Source organism: Petaurus breviceps, unplaced genomic scaffold (assembly GCF_028583685.1).
Source record: "Petaurus breviceps papuanus isolate PSGF00001 unplaced genomic scaffold, PetGlider_PUasm1.0 189, whole genome shotgun sequence".
Taxonomy (NCBI): Eukaryota; Metazoa; Chordata; class Mammalia; order Diprotodontia; family Petauridae; genus Petaurus; species Petaurus breviceps.
Window position 1 is genome coordinate 24,888,316 of NW_027185809.1, and position 24,959 is coordinate 24,913,274.

At 39.2% G+C, this 24,959-nt stretch overlaps 1 protein-coding gene and 1 long non-coding RNA gene across 3 annotated transcripts in view; one reads left to right on the forward strand and one right to left on the reverse strand.

The window, feature by feature from the left end:
• JKAMP (JNK1/MAPK8 associated membrane protein) overlaps window positions 1-24,959 on the reverse strand; it is a 449,359-nt gene that overhangs the window by 398,385 nt on the left and 26,015 nt on the right. The gene's annotated exons all lie outside the window — the stretch shown is intronic.
• LOC138164352 (uncharacterized) overlaps window positions 1-24,959 on the forward strand; it is a 55,026-nt gene that overhangs the window by 26,423 nt on the left and 3,644 nt on the right. For both annotated transcript variants that reach the window (XR_011169039.1, XR_011169040.1), the window contains exon 2: window positions 13,773-13,936. This is a non-coding gene — a long non-coding RNA (uncharacterized lncRNA). The remainder of the gene's footprint in view (window positions 1-13,772; window positions 13,937-24,959) is intronic.

Sequence of the window (24,959 nt, forward strand, 5' to 3'; positions counted from 1 at the left end):
AGAAGGCCACAGGTTCCCCACCGTGGTCTAGGCTATTACAAGTTCAACACTCTTTATGTTCCCAGTTTTACTCTTATGTAATGCAGGAGGAAGGGAGGAATGATGACCATGTCCTGTAAGTACAGAGGCAATATTCTCTTTGCAAAAAGCATCTTCTAGGGAGGGTCCTGTGCATGGGCTTGGCATGTGATAGTGTTGCGTTTCTTCATGAATTATGGTTGGATGAATATGCTTCTAGCATACCTAGTTTGGAAACTAGGACTCATGAGGAATGAAACAGATTGAGGGAAGGGAGAAGGGAAAAAAGAAGAAAAGAGGGAGGAAGGAAAAGGGGAAGAAGAAGAGAAGGAAGAAAGAAGAGGAGAAGGAAGAAGAGGAAAAGGAAGAAGAGGAAGAGAAGGAGGAGAGTAGGAAAGGGAGGCAAAGGAAAGGAGAATGAGAGAGGGAAGAGAAGAGGGAGGGGGAAGAGAAAAAAAATCCATGTAAACTGGAGTAATACTAGAACTCCCTAGTAGAAGTGGATATAATACATTTTCTTTCTCCCCAATACCACCCAGCTCCCCACAAGAAGCAGTAAGTCTGTCTACAATGGTCTAAAGTTGCCATGCCAAGACATACGACTTTTAAGATATATATTTTTAAAGCAATCGGGGTTAAGTAACTTGCTCAAGGTTACACGGCCAGTTATTTCTGGGTGTGGTGCTGAGTATCTGAGCCCGGATTTGGTCCAGGTCATCCCGACACTGGAGTTGGTGCTCTTACTCGCTGAGCCATCTGGCCGCCCCTAAGAAATTGGGGTTAAGTAACTTGCTCAAGGTTACACAGCCAGGTGTTTCTGGGTGGGTGCTAAGTGTCTGAGCCCGGGATTCGATCTCCAGGTCTTCTCAACATTGAAGCCGGTGCTCTTACTCGCTGTGCTACCTGGCTGCCCCTGACTTTTAAGATATTGAGGCTTTATTGTTCATCCAGTTGTCAAAGAATATACCTTTTCCATTCCCTAACCTGAAAAGCCAGTGGGTACTTGTAGATGCTAACTTCTGAAATTGACTTATTTCTGGTTAAAACTGTTTTTGTCCCTTTCCTGCTGTGTTGAAGATACCAGAAAGTGCAGAACCCACCACGGGTAGTGGGACTTTTGGGAAATGAGTGGTGAGAGTGCTTGTTGCTTGATTTAATTGTCAATTACTTCACTTTCTGTTTAAAGAAAATGTCTTTTACCATAGGGTCTTGCATTTTTCTTTGGCTTAGTAAGGGAGAGTCAGTGGAAACGGGGGCTCATGAGCTATGGAGTGAGGCAGATCTTAGCATCAGAAACCTAGACCTGTAATGGACCTCAAAAACCATTTAGTCCAATCCTTGCATTTTATATATAAGGAAACTGAGGCCTGGGGAGGTTAATGTTTCATTGGTAGTACCAGAGGCAGAATTTGAACCCAGGTCTTATGACTGAAGAGCAAGACTTCTTTCAACTATACTATGCTGCTTCCATTATGACACTTGAGTCCTGTGCACCTGGGAGTAACCAATAGAGGATAACATTGTAGGGTTGGGGGGTGATCAAGTGCTGCACTCTTTTTTCTTTCGGTATAAGTTGAGTTCCCCTAGTTATCAACAAAGATTTTAGGGCTCAGCTTCTATTGAACTAAATCTTTTATTCATAATTGTTTTCTAGTGGGTACCTTTATGCATGATTTCCTCTTTGATCTATTGTTCATTGGAATTCGAAATTTACTGTTTCTCTAAGAAAAACCTGTATGGTACCTTATTTATCCATTAACAGGCCACCCTTAATAATTATCTATAGTCATTTAACCTTCATGAAACCAAGAGCAGTGTAATTCTATGCCCCAGATATTACACTTGCAAGTCTCATGCAATTGAGAGTATTGTCCCCAGATGGTGATAATTGCTATTCATTAAACATTTATTTTACAGCCACACTGGGTAGGAAAACTATGCAAAACATTAAAATAGACATGGTTCCTGACCTTACAGAACTTATAAACTAAAAAAAAAATAAACATACCCACTTGACTCATTCCACAACTCTTACAGTGAGCATAGAACATCATGTGTAAGTTAGAGAGATGGGGCTTGGTGGGTGGAATTTGTCCCTGCTCTGTTGTCAGGTCTAGATTTGAATGGGAAGGGCACAGAATATGTTACTATAGTAAGAAAGTTGGCGGGACTTTCTCATGCAGTTTGATTAGAGATTCATGCACCCAGTGGGTGTTTCATATTGTTGTTCAGTCATTTTTTATTCATGTCCAATTCTTCATGACCTCATTTAGGTTGGTTTTTTTTTTGGCAAAGATACTGGAGTGGTTCACCATTTCCTTCTCCAGCTCATTTTACAGGTGAGGAAACTGAGGCAAAAAGGGTTAAGTGACTTGCCCAGGGTCACACAGCTAGGAAGTATCTGAGAGAGGATTTGAACTCAGGTCTTCCTGACTCTAGGTCCAATGCTCTCTCCACTGCACCACCTAGCTTTGGGGTGTTTCATATACTTTAGTACTAATAGTTATAGTATGCAGAGCAATTTTCTCTTATTTGCAGTTAGAAGGCACAGAAGATAACTCTGGGCCTGGAGTCAGGAATATAGAGATTCCAATCTGACCTCAGATACTAGCTGTGTAACCCTTGGCAGTTCACTTAACCTCTCTTTGCCTCAGTTTCCTCAACTGTAAAATGGGAATGCTCATAACACCTGTCTCTCATGATTGTTGTAAGGATCAAATGAAATAATGTCTGTAAAATGTCTCTCACATATTAGACACCTAATAAATGCTTGTTTCCTTCCTTCTTTCTGGCAAAAGTTCTGGAGACAAGGAACAAATGCAGAGCTTATGCTGACACTTAACTTCTTTGGAGCTCAGTTTTTGTACTTCTAAAATCAAGGGATTGAACAAGATGGTTTCTAAGATCTTTTCTAACTCTAAATCCAATGATCTTATTTTATTTAAATCAAGAGCACCCAAAAGTCAAGTTTGAACATACATGTGATTAATACAGAGGTTCTTAATGTTAAAGGAGGCTACTGAACAAAATCTCAAACAAGATTCACTTTCCTAATTATATAGAAGAGGTAGTTTCTTTGCGTTCTAGAATGTTTCATCTGTTTCCCTTGAAATTTAATTCAATTCAACCAACATTTATGTATCGTCCATTGCCTACACGCCCTAGGATATTTTGTAAGACTTTTTTTAAAAACCCTCCTCATTTTCAAGAAGTTTGGAGTCTCCTAGGGAGGATGAGAGAACACATAAATAGCAAGAATACAAGGGAGAATGTGATAAATGAAAAGAAAAGGTCAAAACAATGGGCCCGAGAGAAATTTGAGGGAGAGGACACTTTCAGCTGAGGGAACACAGAGGAACACATTCATAGATGATGTGGCAGATCGGTTGGGCCTTGAAGGGAGATATGTGAATGGGTTGATCTGATGGGGTGGAAAGGAGTAAGAAGAAGGTGGGAATCTATGTCAGGTGCAGGAAGTGATATGAAAAAAAGCCTTGGAAATGGGAGAGGACAAGATAGGAGCTGAGCCGTGGCGAGCAGCCAAGTTTGCTTGAATTGTAAAGTCTGTGCAGGGTAGTAACAATAACACAACAATAGCTGGCATTTATATATTGCTTATTATGGACCAGACACTATGTCTTTATGGCACTTTACCATCATTCCCTCGTATGATCCTCACAACAACCCTGGGAGGCAGCTGCTATTATTATCTTCATTTTGTAGTTGAGGAAACTGAGGTAAAGAGAAGTTGAGACTTGCCCAAAGTCACACAGCTAGTAAGTGTCTGAGGCTGGATTTGAACTCGGGTCTTTCCTGACTCCTGGTCTAGCATCCTATCCATTATGCCACCTAAACTGGAATCAGACTTTTAAAATCAGAATAAGGAGTTTATGCCTTATTCATTCAATAATAAGGAATCAACTAAAAGTTGTGGGAAGAGGAGATTATGAAGGCTAGATTAGAGACAAAAGGCAGAAAGGGCAGTTAGGAGAACTTTACAATGGTAGAGAGAGATGATGATGGTGGGTGAAAAAGGCAAGGTGGTAATAAAGGCAAGGAAAGAATGATCAAGACACAATGGAGTTTCATGGCTAGGTTTTTGAAATGGCAGAACAAGCAGCAGTCTATGATAGTTACACTCAAAATGTTTTCCTCTTAACAGGACTGTGAGAATTGTCGTATAAGTATTATCCCTATTTTACAGAGGAGGAAACTGAGAGACAGAAAGGTCAAGTGAATTCCCCATGATCACGTAGCTAGTAAGTATGAAGGTTAGGACACAAACCAAGGCCTTCTCATTGAGGCCTTTCCACTATTACGTTCTGTCTCTTTGACCTTCCTCTCTGACTGAGACTATACCCAGCAAACTTCCCTATTTTTGTCAAGGGCATGTTATAACCTTAGAATCAACCTTAAATCTTCCCTTTTGCTCATTCCTGAGATCTAGTCTTTTTGACCCTGACTCCCACCATCTTTCATATCTGTCCTCATCTTTCCATTCACATGGCCACCAACTTAGTCCAAGTCCTCCAACCTCTCACTTGGAATATTGCAATAGCCTCGTGCTTGGGCTTTCCCCTATCCAGTCCATCCTCACATCCTTGTCCAAGTGATATTACTAAAGCACACATCTGACCACATTAGCCTCTTGCCCCAAAAGCTCCAGTGGCTTCCTTTTGCCATAAGTATCAAATAACACATTCTTCCACTTGGCATTGAAAGCCCTTCACAGCGATATAAACTATCGCTCTAAGTTTATTACTTATTACTCCTTTTTGCTTGAAGTCCCAGCCTACTTAGGGTCCCTCACACTACACATTATCGGCCATATATCAGCCTTTGTTCAATCTGTCTTTCATGCTTAGAATAAAGTACTTCCTCATCTCTGTCTCTTAGAATCCCTAGCTTCCTTCAGAACTCATCTCAAGGGCTTCTTCTCTGATTCTCCCCTCCCCCATTGCTAGGGCCTCCAACCTTATCCCTGAAATCGCCTTTTATTTACTTTGTATATATTTTGTATCTAATTACATGTATTCCTGTTATTTTCCTCTTAGAATGTAAGTTCCTTTTGGGCAGGGATGATTTTGCCTTTTGTCTTTGTATCCCTAGAACCTGGCACAATGCCTGACCCAGAATAGAAGCTTAATGAATGTTTGCTGATTGATTGTTTAGTTATTAGAGCATTAAGTCCAATCTTCTAATGGGAAGTAGGCTACTGAAAGAGGAAAAATGGTGTACAAATGTACTTATGAGTGTTCAAAGGACAAGTTTTGTCTGCTTGCCATTTTTTCAGAGAATTGGCCCCAGACTTGTCTTTCTGATATAAATGTTTTCCTCTATGATCATTTTTCTTTTTTTTTTAATTATTTTTGCTTTTTGGAGGGCAATTGGGGTTAAGTAACTCGCCCAAAGTCACACAGCTAGTTTTTGTGTTGTATGAGGCTGGATTTGAACTCAGGTCCTCCTGACTCCAGGGCCAGTGCTCTATTCACTGTGCCACCTAGCTGCCCCAACTATGATCATTTTTCAAAGAGAAACAAGCATTTTTTAATTCCTCACCAGAAGAAGAAAGCCCAATTCATTTGGATAAATGGCCATTTACCTTATGATAGCTGGAAAATGACCTCATCCTATGACCAATTAAATGTTCCATTTCCTCCTCCATGCGTCCCTCTGGATGGATATAGGGAGAAACTTTCCCCAAGATGGGGCTTCTGGACTTGTCTTTGGAAGTCCTAGTGAGGTTGGTGAATGTGGTAGAATGTGGTAGAGCTACCTCTCCCCACCTTCTCCCGTTTGTTGAAATTAGGCTCAGGAAGATGAATCTTCCTGACTTCAGGCCTGGTACTCCATTCACTGTGCCACCTACCTGTTCTTAGGTTCAGTTGTTTCTTCTATTTAACAGTATGATTTGAAAATGAGAATGGGTAAGATAACCGCTTTGATGTTCCCTGAACAAGACACTGAATCACTCAGCTCCAGGAATTTTTCTCTGGCTGCCCTCCATGCCTGAAATGCTCTCCCTCCCCTGCTCCAACTACTGACCCCTCTTGCTTCCTTAAAATCTCTACTAAAATCCCATGTTTTACTAGAAGCCTGCCCTAATCACTCCTAATTCCAGTGTTTTCCTACTTTTAATTATTTCCTATTTATCTAATATATAGCTTGATTTGTATATATTTGTTTGCACATTGTCTGCCTTATTTGATTGTAAGCACCTTGAGGACAGGACTCTCTTTTGCCTCTTTTTATTTTCCCAGCACTTAGCACAGTGACTGACACATGATAGTAGGTGCTAAATAAATGTTGATTGATTGAAAAGGTGAATGGAAGATAAAACTATTACAGAAGTTGTTCCATAAATCAATATTTCATCTCTTACCTTCATGACATTATACATGTTCTTATGCCTAGAATGCATTGCTTTCTCTTTCTTTTTGTCTCTCTGAATTTCTTTTTATCAAGCCTCAGCTCAATGCCACTTTTTTCACAATCCTCCTCCCCAACATTAACATCACTCCCCCCATTAATGTCTTTTCCCTATCAAATTACTTTTGCATTTATTTTTCTTTATGCAGGTTTCCCTCCACATTCCACCCCCCCAGTAGAATATAAACTTCTTGAGACAAGTAGTTATTTCATGGTTTGTTTTTTTTTTTAAGTATTTGAATCACTAGGACCATCATAGTGACTTGCAGAAAGTAGGCATTTGCCCTAGTAGCACAGTGTTCACCAAATAATAAGTGTTAGTTAATTGCATTTTGACAATGACCAACAACAATTCCAGAGGACTTATGGTGAGAAACATGCTACCACCCATTGCCTGGTAGAGAGATGACAGACTCAGAATGTAGACTGAGATTACATTTTTTTTTAATATGACCAACACGTGAATAGGAGTTTTGTTTTTCTTATTCAATAGAGGGAAGGATGTAGGTAAGAAGGTGAAAAAGAGGATCTTCATAAAAATAAAATTTAACTTAATTAAAAAAAAATAAAGGCTTGTTGAAGACTTGACCTGAAAGCTGTAGAGGAGCCCAGTTCTTCCACTTTTACTCCAGAAATGGAAAAAATAAATTAGATTGAACAATGAGCAACAAATCTGAAGAGAAATGGCAATAAACTCCTTCATCCATACTAGAAATGTACAAGAAGATTCAGGATGTGCAGACATTAAGAGGGAGATACTTCCAGAGAAGCCCATATAAACATAGATAAACAGGCTATAACCTTTCAGCAGTACCTCTATCAATGAAGTCCAAGGTAACACCCTGATCAAAAAATTGTGAGAGGTAGGGAGAAGGATGGAAATAGCAGCCCTCTGATTGGGGAAATTCCTAGGAGAAACAGAAAGGCAATACAACCATGGGGAAGTCTTAGGAGGAAAGAAGCAAAATCACTCCAACTGGGATACCAGAGGAGAGAAGGAGGACCATGGCAGGGTCCAGAGCACTGAAGTCTTAGAAGATAGCAGTATCTTGACCAGGAAGGTCCTAGGAGGCTGAAGTGGCAGAACTACCTGCCTTCCCCATGAAGAAAGCCTCAGTAAGGATAGATGACAGGAAGAGCCAATAGCTCTGCTGCCAGTACTCTGATCACAAACACTCCAAAGGAAGTGAAAGATGAAAACAGGAAGGCAGGAAGGTTAGATCAGGACTTAACAGGGTCATTACATTCAAGAGTGTGGGACAAGGTAAAGCCTGGCCCTGACACAAAGTCTCAAATCAGGAATGGATACTGGAGAAATGAGTAAATAGAAGATATCTGTGAGAGATAGCAAAGGGTTAAGTTTCCACAGGCTCTGGGAAGAGGAAATGAAACTTAAAGGAAAACAACACTAGCCTTCTTCTCATTGGTTGCCCCCAAATTTGATGTGTAGATATGCACAAATAAGAGAGTGAAGGATGTTTCCTTCTGATTGGGTAGAAGGGTAAAATGAATAATTACGATAATAAAAGATTGTCAACTCTAACTCTCATTGGCGGTCTCCAAATTTGGTGCATAACAAAGGATTGGAAAACACCATCCTCTGATAGGATATTAATTCACAAATAATTATGTTAATGAAGGATTGAGATTGCTTTGCACCAATTATCTTGAGATTGTGAGCCCATCTCGCCAAGCAATGATGAGACCGGATAGGGGAGTGGGCCAGGTTAGGATTAGGATAACAGAAGACTGTGAGTTTCTGCAATTGGCACTCCTTGGCTGATACCCCTTGAGCAACAACAGCTGTGTCCTTTCTCATGAGAAAGAATAAAGACCTTTTCTGATGTCCCGACTCAGACCCCGATTTTGAAGATCTGGCAGTGGTTTCTATCCCACATAGTTCTAATAGTATAAAGAAAGATTATTAATCCAGTAATTTCCAAGTGATAAGCCTAGAAGAAGAGAATAACTCTATAATGACTATAAGCAGATATTCAGAGGGAAAAAATGTCTTGGGCACAAAAAATTATAAGAATATCTGAAAGAAATGAAGTCTTTTAAAAATGAAAAAAGAGGTCTGGATAAAAAAAATGGAAAGAGAATAAATAGTATGGATCATAAGGTTGAAAGTAACAGATTCTCTAAATAATAGAGTAGATCAAACTAAACTCAATGATTACATGAGAAAATAAGAAGTAGTGGAACAAAATTAGAAGAAGAAAAATAGTAGAAGAAAATATAAAGCATTTACTATAATAAATGACTGACCTGGAAAAAGGTATCAAGGAGAGGCAATTTAAGAATCACTGGATTCTCCAAAAACCATGAACATATACAATCCCTGCATAAAATATTAAAAAAACAAAACAAAACCACCCCCCCCAAAAAAATTACTAGACATAATAGAACCAGAGGGAAAAGAGAAAACAGGAGCTACTAGTCATCTCCTGAAAGAAAAATTGGAAAGGAAAACTCCTAGAACTGTTTTTCATACTTAAAGCGTAGAGTTTTCAGGTCAGAGAAAATATAATGAAAGGATAGCAATCATGATCTCAGAAAAGGTGAAAATAAAATAAATGTGGCTAAAAGAGATAAATACCAAGATTATATAATACTTACTGGTATCAAGGGAAGCTAGATGACACAGTGGGAAGAGAAATGGGCCCAGAGCAAAGAAGATCTGAGTTCAAATTTAGCCAGAAACGTGTACTAGCTGTGTGACCCTGGGTAAGTCACTTAACTCTGTGTGCCTCAGTTTCCTCATCTGTAAAATGAACTAAAGAAGGAATGGCAAACCACTCCCATATTAAATGTCAGACATGAATGAAAAATTTATTAAACAACAACAAAAGGACCAAATAAAGTGAAAAAAAAATAATGCTTAATATACAGGCACCAAATGGCATAGTACTTCTGTACTTAAAGGAAAAATTTAACCAAATAACAGAAATAGCAAAACTATAATAGTTGGAGACTCAATGTACTCCTTTCAGATGCAGACAAAATTAATAAAAGATGAACCAGAAAGAAGTTCCCGATTAGAACTTTAGAAAAGTTAAATATGATACATCTGTTATAATTGCTGAATGGTAATAGAATGGAGCATTTATCATTCTAACAGATGCATGATATTTTTTTAAAAAATTGATGATGTTTTAGGAAATAAAACTCTCATATTAAATACACCTATTTATGACCACAAAACAATAAGAATTATAATCAATGAAGAGCTTTTAAGGAAGGGATTCAAACTGAAATTGTTGTAAAGCCAAGCCTGAATAGCTTTCCAGAGGACTGCTGCTGTGAATAGCTTCAAAGTTCTGATTACATAGTATAGTGAACTCTCTATTCAGCAGTAAATTAAAGCAAAACATTCACAGAAATCAAAAGCACAGCATTCACAATGTTATGGCATAACATCTTATCACTAAATGGCCACATAGTTTTCACCAAAGTGGCCACAAAGTTTTAAACAAAGTACATTCATTTAGTAACTCAATCATTCAGTAAGCCCTTAATTCAGTCATTCTTAAGGAGGCTCATACAAAGGTCAAAGTACTTACAAAGTACAAAGGTCAAAGTTCTCCACCCCTAGGTCACAGTAAATCATAATCTTCTCAGTCAACATCAGGTATTGAAGAAGAGATCTTTTCATCTTGACTTGAGGCTGGCTCTCAGCTTCCATGGTTCCTTTTCCATGGTCCCAGCTCCTGCCTGAATTTACACAACTGTCACCTGGGTTCAAAGGCAGGGCAGCTCCCAGTTCCTTGTCCAGCTCCTTGTCCAGTTCTTTGTCCAGTTCCCACTTCATATTGAAGTTCACAGTGTCCAGTCCACCTCAAGTCCCTCAGAGTTCCTGTTTCTGGGAAGACAAAGCTTGACAGAGCCACAATAATATTCATGCACATTGCCAGCACTATCATCAATTCACTATCTGCCTGTGAAATCAACTCAGACCCACCAACAATATCTGAGAACTCAACACAAATCATCAACATAGAAATCAACACAGACCCACAAACAAGGTCCAGGAGGTCAATACAAACCATCAGTAAAGTCCCAGGACCTCCAGAACCCTCCTCCAGGACTTCTGTAAACAGACAAACAGAAAATCCTCTTTCAGGGCTTCCAGTAAGGTCCCAGGGCTTCTGTAGAAAGTATCACAAAGAAACATCACAAACAACAAGACAGAAGAAACATAGAGTGCTGGTATACCACAAGTTTTTTCCTTCTCTACCACAAGAGCTCCGTTCTCAGTTCTGCTCTCTCCAGCCTGGGCTTCTCCTTATATATGGTCATTAGCTCCTCTGCAACAGGAGTTCACAGGTTCTAGGGTTCACAATTTGTGGGATTCACAAGTTCTGCTTCTCAATCAGGGCAGTTTTCTTTGAGAACTTCCTGGAGGATGATTTCTAGGTTCTTACTTTGGTCATGGCTTTCAGGTAGTCCAATAATTTTTAAATTAACTCTCCTGGATCTATTTTCCAGGTCAGTGATTTTTCCCATGAGATATTTCCCATTGCCTTCTATTCTTTCGTTTGTTTGGATCTGTTTAACAGCATCTTGATTTCTCATAAAGTCATTAGCTTCCATTTGCTCCAATCTAATTCTGAAGCAATGATTCTGCTCATTGAGCTTTTGAGATTCTTTTTTCATCTGGCAAATTCGGCTTTTTAAGGCATTGTTCTCCTCATTGCCTTTTTGGGCCTCCTTTGCCATTTGAGTCAGTCTGTTTTTTAAGGTATTATTTTCCTCAGTCAGTCTGTTGACTCTCATTTCCTAATTTTCTTGCATTTTTCTCATTTCTCTTCCCAATTTTTCCTCCACTTCTCTTATCTGCTTCTTAAGGTCCTCTATGGCCTGTAACCAGCTTGTATTTTCCTTTGAAGCTTTTGGTGCAGGAGTTCTGACTTCACTGTTTTCCTCCTGTTCCATGCTTTGCTCTTCTGTCTGCTTTGTTTCCTTTGCCTGCTCATTTTGCCACTCAATTACTTGACTTTTGGGCTTTTTGCCACAGTAGTACTCTGCCACCAGACAGGGAGCTTTAGTCCCAAATACTGGGGTTTTCTCAGCTGCCGGAGGTATAAGATGGGTGCCCTCTCTGAGGTCTCCATACCCTCTGGCAAGCTGGACACACACCCCAGAACCTCCACCCTAGACTGCAATCCAGATCCAAGCAGGTTAAAGCAAGAGCGATTACCCCTCAGACTGGTGCTTGGTCCCCCTACACTCTGCAGGCCTAGAACTGAAGCCTCCATGTGGTGCTGACTAGCTGTGCCAGCATCTCAGCGGTTTTTCGCCCTGGGGGTAAAAGCCACGCACTCCCACTTACTGGTCCCAAAGTCCAGACTGTACTGACCTCTCACTTTGTCCTTTGTGTCTATGTGTTGATAAATCTGGAAATGGCCACAGCTGCTACTGATCTGGAGTCCCTCTTGCTGGCAGCTGGTCAGGTCTGCTCTGGGGCTAAAGCCTAGGCGTGGGGCTGGGCTCGGCTCCCAGAATGCTGTGCTGGATTCCTGCTGGCCTGCAGGGCTGTCCTCAGTGGGAGGTTAGCTTCTCTGTGTCATTTTGTGGGTTCTGCAGCTCCAAAGTTTGTTTAGAATCCCCTTTTTACATGGATTGGGGAGGGTGGAATCAGGAGCTGTGGGAAGGTCGTGCTTCTAAACTCTGCCATCTTGGCTCCGCCCCCCTCTGCTTCTCAATCATGGGCAAGGCTCAGAAGAAACTTGAACTGAAACAAGGTGTCAACTAAATATTTGAAACAAGATATTGACTACTTCTTTGCTTGTCATTACAAATGGAGAGCAGATAATTTAATCCTAAAGAATTGGTGAGTCAAAGAACAAATCATAAAAATAATGGAGAGTTTCATCTAAGAAAATTACAACAATAAGAAAACATTCCAAAACTTATGGGATGGAGTCAAAGAAGTCCTTATGAGAAAATGTATATCTGTATACACTTCCATTAATGTAAAAGAAAAAGATCAGATTGATGAATTGGTTATGTACCTTAAAAAAGCTAAAAATAAATAAGTAAATAAATAAACTTCATCTGATACAAAAATGCAAATTATAAATCAGAGATTAACAGAATATCAAGCAAAATACCCCCATTGAATTAATAAGTTGTTTTTAGAGAAAAACAAATGAAATAGATAAACCATGAGCCAATCTGATTAAGAAAAAGAGATAGGAAAAACAAATACCAATGTCAAAAATTAAAATGAATAATTTTTAGCAAATGGAGAGGAAATAAAAGGAATTATTAGAAACTATTTTACCCAATTGTGTGCCAACACAAGTGATAGCTTAAACGAAATGGATGAATATTTACAAAAATGTAAAACACTCTAAGAGTACAAGAACAAATAATTTAAACAACTTAGCCTCAGGAAAAGACATTGTATAAGCCATGAATTAGTTCCCAAAGGAAAAACTCCAGGACCAGATTTTAATAAGTGAATTCTACAAATATTCAAAGAACAGTGCCATAACTTTTGCCATTTCTTATAGGGCAATGCTATTTCATTATATTTATATACCATAATTTTTCAACCTTTCACCAATTGGTAAACGTTTCAAACTCTAAGTAAGAAAATAGACAGGTGATCTTGGAATCAGAACAGACCTGGATTCAAAGCTCCCCTCTGACTGTGTGGCCGTGTGACCTTGGATAAATTATTCAAATATACTCTAAGCAATGCTCTATGAGCAAAAGTTTCAGAGCAGATGCATTGGTAGTTTTCTCTCCAGAGTTCTTTTCCCATCAGCGAAATTAGTGATTAAAAAAAAAATGGAAAAAAATATCAGAGTTATATGAAGATCAGTAGTGTTTGCTAGTGACTTCATTAAGATATTTCCTGGTTAGTGTTGATAGAAAGGTATTTTTAAAAAGTTAAGTCCATTAAAGGAACTTGTTTTTTAATCTCATATAATTTAAAACATAATTAATTAATTAATTTTTAGTTCACAACATTCACTTCTATAAGATTTTGAGTTCTAAATTTTCTCTCTCCCCTCCCTTCTCCCAAGATGGCTTGCAATCTGATGTAGGCTCTACATATACATTCATATTAAACATTTTTTCCTAGTCAAAGAAAAGCAAAGTTCATGTTAAACATATTTTCACATTAGTCATCTCATATGATTTTATAGCCATGCTATGAGGTGCCCTTTCAAGCAAAGTGTAACCGAGACTATTGAGCATGCCCAGTTCACCTAATGTAGAGCCACTTGTTCGCTACCACATAAGTGGGAGTGGGAGTGGAGGTGGGGTAAGTACCCTTTGATTAGCCGACTATGTCCTCTTGTCTATACCAGTCTGACTTCCTTACTGCATGTGGAATGCAGGTTGATGGCTCAAAGTCACCAATGTTACCATGGCTCAAACTCCTGGTCCTATGAGAATCACCTCTGGCACCTGAAACTTAGGAGGCAGAAACGAACACTACTGGACCCAATTTTTGAAGCTGGAGTAAAAAGAGGTAAGCAAGGGAGGTCCTTTCCCTCTCACTAGTTTAGGCTGGAGTCACAGAAATGGGAACAAATGAAGAGATGATGGAAAAGAGAGCAACTAACTTGGTTTCATCAGGTTTATAAGATTTAGGCAGCTAATTAAAGGAGGTCAACCACACTCATGTGGTAGTAGATGCATCAAGTTCCATATTAGGCAAACTGGATGTGTTCAAGAGCCCAGACCCAAAACCATGAACACTGACAATGAGGTGGAACAGAACAGAGGTCTGAAATGTAGTTCACTTTTTAGCAGTAGAATAGAATAATAATTGCAGTAATTCTCTGGGGGTGGGGTGGGGAGTGGAAATAGTATCACAGACCTCGTTCCGATTAACAAGAGTTGTTTTTTTAGTATCACAGACCTCGTTCCGATTAAAAAGAGTTTTTTTTTTTTAAGTTATCTTGTGCACTATTCCCCAAAATAGGAGCTGGCTTTTGACCAGTGTAAAGCCCAACAAACAGAAATATCAGACTCTGTTTCCATGTTTTCAGGTAAATCAGTAAGAGGTCAAAGTGGTACTTTGTCATTTCAGGCTAACAAATCTGGGTAAAAACTGCATTCTAGGTGACTGAAAAAAAAATCTACTGACACCAGGGAATGGAAAGGAATAAACATTTATACAGTATTTCTTATGTGCCAGTCACTGCTAAATGCTGTACAATTATTATCTCGTTTGATCCTCACAATGACCTTAGGAGGCAGATGCTATTATTATCCCCATTTCACAGTTGAGGAAATTGAGGAAAACAGAGGTTAAGTGACTTGCCCAGGGTTACATAGCTAGTAAGTGTCTAAGGCTGAATTTGAACTCAGGTATTTCCTAACTCCAAGCTCAGCACTCTATCCACTGTGGCACCTAGCTGCCACAACCAAAAATATTGTGTACGTACAGAGCACTTCTCAAAAACTTTTCCAGAAAAAGTTGCCTCCACTTCCTCCCCTCTCACTCTCTCCTTAACCAATTTCCATGAGGCTTCTGTTCAAAACACTCAACTAAAACTGCTTTATTTTCCAGGGTTACCAATGATCTAATTGCTAAGTATGATGACCTTTTCGAAGTCTTCAGCCAAACTGACTTCTCTGCTGCATTTGACACTGCTGACTGCCTTCTTAATATTCTTCTCTGGGCTTTCACGACTCTCTTCCCTCCTGGTTTCCCCTTCTTTTTCTCTTACAATTCCTTCTAGATTGCCTTTGTCAGCACAACATCTAAATCATTCTCTCTAACTGTAGTTGTTTCCCCAGGCCTTGTCCTGTACCCTCTGCTCTCACTACAATCTTGTTTTTGGTAACCTTAGCAACTCTTATAGGTTTAATTATCATCTCTATGGGGATGACTAACAGATCCATATATCCATCATTAGTTTCTCCCCTGAGTTCCAGTCCCACATCATCAGCTGCCTGTTGGACATTTCAAAATGTCCCAGAGACATCACAAACTCAAAATGCCCCACGTGGGAATTATTACCCTTCCCACAAATCTCTTTTTTTCCCTTACTCCTCTGTTTCAGGAACCACCACATTTTCAGTCCCTCAGGTTCATCATCTCAAATTCTTCACTCTGGTCAATAATCATTATCTTGACTCCTCACTCTTATGTCACATATCCAATCAGTCACCAAATGGTGCCATTTCTGCCTCCACAGTATCTCTCCTATATGATCCTTTCTATTTGCACAACCACTATTCAGGACTTGATTAATATCTTGCTTAGATTTTTGTAATACTCTCCTAATTGGTCTTCCTGCCCCAAGTCTCTCTCCCACTCTAGTCTATCCTTTGAATATCTGTCAGAGAGATTTTCCTTAAACATGTCCAATCAAGTTATGCCTTTATTCAATAAACTCAAGTGGTTATCCAATTCTTCTAGTGTAATGAAGGACTGGTAATTGAGGCCCCAGTACTTGAAGCATGCACAATATGTTCTACAAGATAAACTTTGGAGATGGACATAAATGTAGCATAGAGGAAGACCTATTTCATCCCCAGGTCTTCTTTATGCTGAAAAAACTCTGACTTGAATCTGCCATTCCATTATTATAACCTATCACTCTTCTCCTTTCATAGGCAAACTTGTAGACAAAGCTGTCTACTTTCAGGGCTCCTACTCCTCCTCTCACTCAATTTTCAACCCTTTGAAATCTGGTTTCTAAATTCAACTGAAATTGCCCTCTCTAAAATTACTAGTGATCTCTTAAATACCAAATTTGATGACCTTTTCCCAATTTTCAATCCTTTCTTGACTTCTCTTAAGCAGTTGGTACTGTTTCCTACACACTATTTCCTTTTTGGGCTTGTGTGACTCTGCTTTATTCATTCTTCTCTCAACTATTTGATAGTTTGTTCTCAGTATCATTTTCTGGATTGTCAACTAGATTGTACCCCTTAACCACTACCTGTGTACCCCTAGATTCTATCCTGGGACTTCTTTTCTTCTTTCTCTATTCTTTCACTTGGCAAACTCATCAGCTCCTACCGGTTTGTATATTATTCTGTGCACTTGACTCCCAGATCTATATACCTAGCCTAATCTGTCTCCTGAGCTCTTGAAGATTACTGATTCTAGGAAATTTCAGACTGAATGTCCCAAAAACCTGAAACATGTCCACAATATAAATCATTATCTTTGCTCCATAAATTTACCCCTTTAGTGAGCTTCCCAATTTCTGATGCATGCACCACAATTCTTCCAGTCACAACCTCATAGTCATCTTTAATTCATTAATCTCCCTCATCTCTCACATCAAATTAGTTGTTAAATCTTTTTGATGATACCTCAGAATATCTCTTGCCTACGTCCCCTTCTCTGAATTCACATGACTGCCACCTCTTGCCCGAACTATTGCCATAATCTTCTAATTGTCTTCCCTGACTCATCTCTCTCTTCTCTATTTTCCACACAGCAGCCAATGTGATCTTTCTAAAGCACAGATCTGACCATGTCACTACCCTATTCAATAAACTCCACCATCTTCCTATTACTTCTAGGATCAAATATGTACTCCTTAGACTGGTATTTAAAACCCTTCTTAACCTGGATCCAACTTTATGTTTCCAGCTTTGTACATTATTTCCCTTCACTCACTTGGTTATTGAGCCTTACTATTTATTCCTCATACATGGCACTCTAGCGTTCATTTCTATACCTTTGCACAGGTTGTCCACCATAATTGTGGAATTCATTCTCCTCTCAACTTCCTCTCTTAGAATCCCTCCTTTCCTTCAAAGCTCAGTTATCTCTATGACTTATCTCTAAAGTCATTCTTAATCTCAGCTGCCAGTGCCTTTCCTTCTCCCCTCCCAATGTCATTTGATTAAAAAAAATATATTTATTAAGTGCTCACTGTGTGCTGGGGTTACAAAACAAGGCTGAAAGAAAAAAAAATTCTTGCCCTAAAGCTTATGTGGGGGGAAGGATGAGAAGGATGAGAGAATATACAAAATTCATATATACAAGAGGTATACAGTGCAATTGAAGGTAATCTTAAGGGGGAAATACTGTCATTAAGGGTGATTGGGAACAGCCTCTTGTGTAACTTGAACTGTATTTTGAAGGAAGCCAGGAGATGGAGGAAAGCAGGGAGAACATTCCACAGATCAGTAAATCAACAACAACAAAAAAGGACGTAGAGCTTAGAAGTTGAGTGTTGTGTTTGAATGTATTTGAGGAACATCAACAAGGATGGTTTCATTGGATTATAGAATGCATGGAGGGGAGTAAAGTGTATGAAAGGCTGGAAGGCAGTTTGTGAAGGGCTTTAAATGCCAAACAAGGGATTTTATATTTGATTCTAAAAGTAATAGTGAGTCACTGGAGGTTACTGAGTATGAGGATGGAATGGTTATACTAGTGCTATAGGAAAACACTTTGGCAAATGAATTTGAGATGGATTGTAGTAGGGAGAGTTTTGAGGAAAGAAGAACAATGAAAAGGCTAGGACAATAGTTCAGGTATGAGATGGGAAATAAGTGCCTGTGCCAAGATGGCGGCTATGAGTGGAGGGAAGGGGACTTATGTGAGAGATGCTGTAAAAGTAGAAATGGCAAGACCTGGCAAGAGACTGGGCATGTGGGGTGAGTACAAGCAAAATTAAGAGTGTGGGTGACTAGAAGGAAGATGATCCCCTCAAAAACAGGAGCTGAATTAGAAAGAATTTCTTTACCAGAAGCACGAGGGAAAAGGAGAAGGAAAAAAGCAGGATTGAACTGCAGGCATTGGTTTTATCTACATCATTGTTCTACCTCTTCAAATGAGGAGAAAATTTCAAGAAAAGGTCTGCTCCTTTCTCCATTTTCTTTTCCTGGTGCCTATCCATTAACAGACACTGGAACATAGGCTGATAGCTTATTTTCTCAAATACTCTTGGTATCTAAATTTTGCCTCAACTATAAAGAAACTCATGTATAGTTAGAAATAAGTGAAAATTTAGATTAAGGCAGGGAGCCAAACCTCTACCTAAGTGTTAGGTTTACTATAATTCCATAAAGTAATAGAGGAGGGAACCATGTGGGCCTGAGGGTCTATTTTATTGCAGCAAGGTTTAAAAATGACCTAATTGTAGTAACAAGTTATGGCTGATTAAATTTCTAGAGACAAAAATTAAATCTAGAGACAAGAAGGGTAAGAAGGAAAAGGCTGCAGTAGCAGTAGTGGTGATGATAGCAGCAATCATTGGCCATAAGTACCCATGGAAGGGACATCTATATCCATCCACTGGTGTTCTACTTCCATGTAGGTTTTCTTATATTTATTTGAAATGGTCAGTTAATAAATATTTATTAAGAGCCTACTATGGCAGGCACTATTCTAAATGCTGGGGATACAAATACAAACTAAAAGGCAGTCCCTACCTTCAAAGAGCTTACAATCTGATGGGAAAAGACAACACATGAAAGGAAGCTGAAAAGGGATGAGCCAAAATGGAGAAGTGAAGACAGATAGCAAATGAAGAAATGGCCTCCTTAAATGGAGTTTCTGAGAGAAGCTCTCTCATCTCTTCTCTAATCCGAGGGGGCTCAGAGGCAGAGGGTATTGATCATATGAAAGTGCCAGGGCTGATGGGATTTTGCAGGATGAAGAGGTTCCTGGAAAATGGTGGAGAACCCAAAGGACTTCAGCAAAATGGAACCACCAAACATTTATTAAATGCTACTATTGCTAGGTGGGTACTATGTAAGGTTCTGGGGATACAAGTACAAAAGTGAGACTAGTCTCTACCCTCAAGGAGGGGTGATATTCAAGATTCCTTAACAACTATTACCATCCTCTTTCTTCCTTCCCAAACTGCTCCATCAAAGTAAATTTATCACTCCATCTGATGATCATAAACCTGAGGGTTAATCTTGACAGCCACACCAAATCGATCACCAGTGTTCAGAAACTGTGAATATTCCTTTAAGAATCTGAGGGAATTGTTGACAGCTGAAAGAAGGTGTGTGTGTGTGTGTGTGTGTGTGTGTGTGTGTGTGTGTGTGTGTGTGTGTGTCTGTGTGTGTGTGTGTTTGTGTGTGTGTCTGTGTGTATGTTCGTGGCTTCAGGAATGCATCTATCATTCCCCTGTTATCATCCCTAGGTTTAACATTTGGTAATGTGCTACAGTTTGCAAACACCCACAATGCATCTTTGCATTATGACTCTTTGGGTCACCTGAAGTTTCAGTTCTGAGCTCATGATGCTCCATGATTCACAGTTAAATAGAATCAGGAGAATGGTTAGTGGTATTTTTAAAAAGATAAGACTTTTGCGATAGGGACCAGTTCAGTAGTTTTGAACGCTTTATACAATTTCTTAAATTCTATCTATCCCAATTCTTCTTCCTATTCAACTCTTAGCCTTGTTTATTGCCCTTCTGAAGCACTTAATATTATCTGATTTTCCTTGATTCATTCAGCATTTAGTCTTTTTTTCTCCTGTGACTTTATATTTATGCTTCTAAATACTATGATTGGAGGAACACTGAATTGAGAGGCAGAAAACTTGACTTCTAACTTTGTCATTCAGTGGGTGTGACTAAGAGCAAGTAAATCCCCCTTTCTAGATCTTAATTTGCTCATCTATAATATAAGGTGGTTTGATTAGATGACCTCTGAGGTTTCTTATAGCTTTTCTCATTCCATAATTTTCTTTTTCTGGGGTGCAGCATAGAAACCCCAAGTAGCTAATGAATACATTTCCTCCCCCTGCTCCTAGTTTAGATGTAGCTCATCATAAAACTGTTTTCACTCTTTAGGGGAAAAACACTCTATAAATTACTACTTTTTTTCCCTTTACTATTTAAGAAATCCTTTTGAACACCTTCACTTACCAAAATTTTAATCCCTACTACAAGAATTTCTTGGAAATTTCACTTTGTCATTCAGCTAAGAAGCAGATTGCTGCACATGACAATTCAAAGGGTGTTTTGGTTTTTGACCCAATGTCAAATGCAGGCATCTTCTTCATTGAGGGGACAAGGAAAGCCTTTCGTGGATCAGTTAGAAAATGCAATCCTAATTCATCTAAAATGTCCTGAATTGTTATTGGCATGTTCAAATGACTTTCTCATTGTTGTGGTTGTTTTAAACTTTTTAAAATTTTATTTTTCTTTTCTGTTCCAAATTCTCTCCCTCCTAGCCCCTATTCCACTCATGGAGAAGGTAAAAAATATGATACTCTGAATAATGAAGAAACAACTTTTTCTTGATGTTGAAAAATTAACTTAGCAATTCCTCTATGGAGAAATTGTTTGTATCTGAAATGAAATTAACTTGTGCCTTATTATGATTATTAGTTTCTCCTTTAGATTCAAACAAAAGTCGTAGCTTACTTTTTTCCCCTCCACAAAAACACAGAATGACAATTCATTACTCTTCTCTCTCTCTCTCTCTCTCTCTCTCTCTCTCTCTCTCTCTCTCTCTCTCTCTCTCTCCCACTCCCCCCCCCCAACTGTCTCTAAGCTCTTTGATAAAAACTCAAAACATGGAGACATTAGTATATTTTCTACCTGATTTGGAAATTCTCAGGAAGATTCCAGTAAGTGTCAGGGTACTATTGAGACTGTCCCTCGCCCCTTCTTCCAGAGTGTGTTGCTTCAGTGACAAAGTTATGATATTGAATAGGTGTGTTTTTTTATTCCTTTTATATGCCAAATGGGTTGAATCTAAGTAGTTGGATAGAATCACCAAATTTCAGAACTAAAAGTGTTCATATTTATTATCTAGCCCAACCCATAAGTGAAAGCAAAACAAAACAAAAACCTTCTAACCCTATCTGAAAAGTGCTTATTCAGCCTTTCCTTGAAGACCTCCAATGATAGGATTCTATTACCTCCAGAGGCAAACCATTTCACTTTTGTATAGTTTTAATTATTAAGAAATTTTCCTTGACATCAAGCCTTAATTTGCAGCCTTTCCACTTCCTGTCCATTCCTCTAATCTGCCCTGTGGGGTAAAAGAAGACTAACTGAATCCCTCACCCAGGTGACAGAGATCATAAATTAAGGGCCTGCTTTCTAAAAGGTAAAGACAAGATGTAAAGCAGGAGCTGGAAAACAGGTGAAAAAAAAGAGAGGACGATGTGGCAAAACAGGAGGAGGAGTTGGAGAGAGCGAGGGAAGGGTCCTGGGATCCCAGGGTGGGAGTCACCAATCTGAAAAGAAGGCCTCCATAAGGACAGGGGAGTATAAAAATATTTGTCATATGCTACTTGACTTTTCTCCAGATTCAATATCCCTCATTCCTTCCGCTGAACTTCCAACTGTCACAATGCAGTAGCAGTTCTTCCTATATGAACATCCCTACTCCTTCTAGGACAGGGATTTAAAAAAATTTTTTAATAGTATTTTAGTTTTTACAATTACACATAAAAACAATTTCCAACATTCATTTTTTATAAGATTTTGAGTTCCAAATTTTTCTCCCTCTCACCTTCCCTTCCCCCTCCCCAAGATGGTAAGCAATCTTTTATAGGTTATACATGTGTAATCATGTTAAACATATTTCCACATTAGCCATGTTGTGAAAGAAGAAACAGAAGAAAAGGGAAAAAAAACACAAACACACAAAACCCCCAAAGGAAGTGGAAATAGTATGCTTTTATCTTCATTGAGACTCCATCAGTTCTTTTTCTGGATGTAAATAGCATTTTCTATCATGAGTCTTTTGGAATTATCTTGGATCATTATATTGCTGAGGATCGCTAAGTCATGTAGTGTTGCTGTTACTATGTACAATGCTCTCCTGGTTCTGCTCACTTCACTTAGCATCAGTTCACATAAGTCTTTTCAAGTTTTTCTGAAATTTGCCTGCTCATTATTTCTTATGGCAAAATAGTATAGCCAGGGATCCTTAACCTTTGTTGTATGTCAATGATGCTTCTTTGGCTGTCTAGTGAAACTTACTGGCCAGTTCTCCAATGTTTTTCAATGCTTAAAAAAATCCATAGGATTACAAAGGAAACTGATTGTATTGAAATACAGCAATCAAAATACTCAAAATAAAACTTAAGTTCCCAAATACCAGCTTAATAACCCCTGCTCCAGGGGCAGCTAGGTGGTGTAGTGAATAGAGCACTGACCCTGGAGTTAGGAGGACCTGAGTTCAAATCCGGCCTCAGACACTTAACATTTACTAGCTGGGTGACCTTGGGCAAGTCACAACCCCAATTGCCCTGCCTTCTCTCCTCCAAAAAGAAGAACCCTTGCTCTAGGAGCACTGAAGTGTTCAGTTTCAGCAGTGGCCTAAGAATCTTGATGGAATCCTAACAGGGCTTTGCATCATCTGGTTTGAGAAACACTAACATCCACACATTTTGAATTTCAATCAAAGAGTAAAGACAGAATAAATAAGCCCCTTTGGCAACATTACTTCTCTCTCTAAGAAGGGACAGGTGAACCTAATATAGCCTGTTCTCTCAGACTCTGGCTTGTTTCCAACACTTACCCTCCAACACACATGATGACATAGCAGAATCTTGGGAGACCTTAAAGAGAACATAGTATTTAAAAGCAGGAGAGTCAATGTGTTAGAAGCCTATTTCCTTCTTGTTTTGGAATTATAGTTACTATAGTTACCCTGGAGGCTTCTTGAGGAAGGTGAAAATGAAAGCTTTTTCTTTTTTTCAGAAATGTTTTACCTAGTATTTTCTTTCTGAGCTCCAGTAGCATTTGCTGTCAAGTATGTAGATTTTAATTAATGGCTAAATAGGAATTGCAAATGAATCATAATTGGCCACCTGACTCTAATAATCCACAGGCCGAGAATGAGAAATTGAACACAGTCATTTTCTGACATATTGAGCAAGACACACCTCATAAAACTAATTAGGAGGTATTTTACATTTAAACCCCCCCCCCCATTTTCAAGCTTTATATTTATGTTACTTTAGAGTCTGATCTAAATAAATACCCTCAGTGTTTTAGCCTACTTGGCAGCATATGAGTAGCAATTTATACTAGTATTCTTTTTCTCTGTTCTTATAAGATTAGACACACAGCTTTTAATATCATTAGATAGGCTAAGATTAAAGAGAGAGAAATGGGAAGGCCTTATGTAGAAAAGGAAAGGTCTCACACAGCCAGAAAACTGGAACTCAAACTCTTCACATTATTAGCTAGATTTTTTCCTTCAGTTGGTCAGCAAATCGTTTAACCATACATTAAAAACTCTTAATTCTCTCATTACTGCATTCCCTTTAGATCACCACTGAGAACATACTAGCAGGGGAAATTCAATTTAGGAAAACTTATAGTATAAAAGAAAGCAACCCTGATATTTGGAAAATCTTCTCCCTCAAACTCAAGCAAATAAAAGAGTGAAATACCTTCTCTTCTCCTCATGGAAATGATTGCCTGTTTAAGGTTACTCACAAAGAAGTCTCCCTCTCCCTAGGATACATGGACACTTTTTTCATGAAACTGCCTGCCCCCAGGGACATTGCTATGGAGATTTGGTGGGATAAGGGCAGAGTCTGTGCTGGGGGCCTGCACACTTATCCAGAGTGCCCCAGGAAGGACCTCGTAGGTTTTTGAGCTTGAGAGGAACTTCCTTCTAGGATACAATCCATAGAGCTGAGGATCCAGAGAGCTCAGGAATATGCCTGAAAAGAACATAGAAGAAGACAGGGCTGTGTCCAGGTCCTTATATTCTGTCAAACTTGTTGGGAAAGGGAACAGGGCAGCTTTGGCCCTGCTTTGCACAAGCAAAGTGCTAACCAGATGAGAAAAGTTGTGATTGGACATTTCTGAGAAGGGAGATGGAAGCAGAGGAGACTGGGCCAACCCAATAGAGAAGTTGTTGAGACTCAATGGACTCCACTCTTTAGCACTTCTCTTCTCCTTGCTTTCCTAGAGTGCTGCCTAAGGAAGTTTTCCTCTATTTACTTGCCTTATTGCTCTCTTCCTGTTTCCTTCTGACCAGTGGGGAGAAGGGGAAAAGGGTGTAAGACATTCAATGCCTTGCCTGCTGCCATCAGAGCCTGCATTTGTAAATATTCTTCCTTTCCAATGCTCAGCTGTACAATTATGCTGTTTGAAACTACTATTAAGGTATATGATCATTTATGATGATTTTTGTTCAAATAGAGAGAAAGGGAAGCTAAAGCAAAGGAAGAAGAGAATTCTCCCAGCTCACGATGGGATAAGGAGGGAACAATTTCATTAGAGTTTCTGTGATTTTTGGTATTTCCCAAGACTGCCTTGAGGAAAATCTGAGAAAGATATAACAAGGAAACAAGTGGGATTTGGCTGGACCCTGCTACAACCCCCACTAAAACTCAGTTGCTGTACATAGATTTAGAAGAGGAAGTACCCCAAGGGCAGTGGGTATGGTAAGAATTTAACTAGGTGAGAGCAAGGAAACAAGACTGAAGGGGGGGAAAGTCCAGAAAAACAAGGTTGTAAATTAAGGGAGGGGGAGAGTCCAGAGACTAGCCCTAAGTCATGGAGACCCTGTTTTGACAAGTGCTTAAACAACACCAGGGCTGACATAACATGCAATTTGTCCAGATAAAAGCA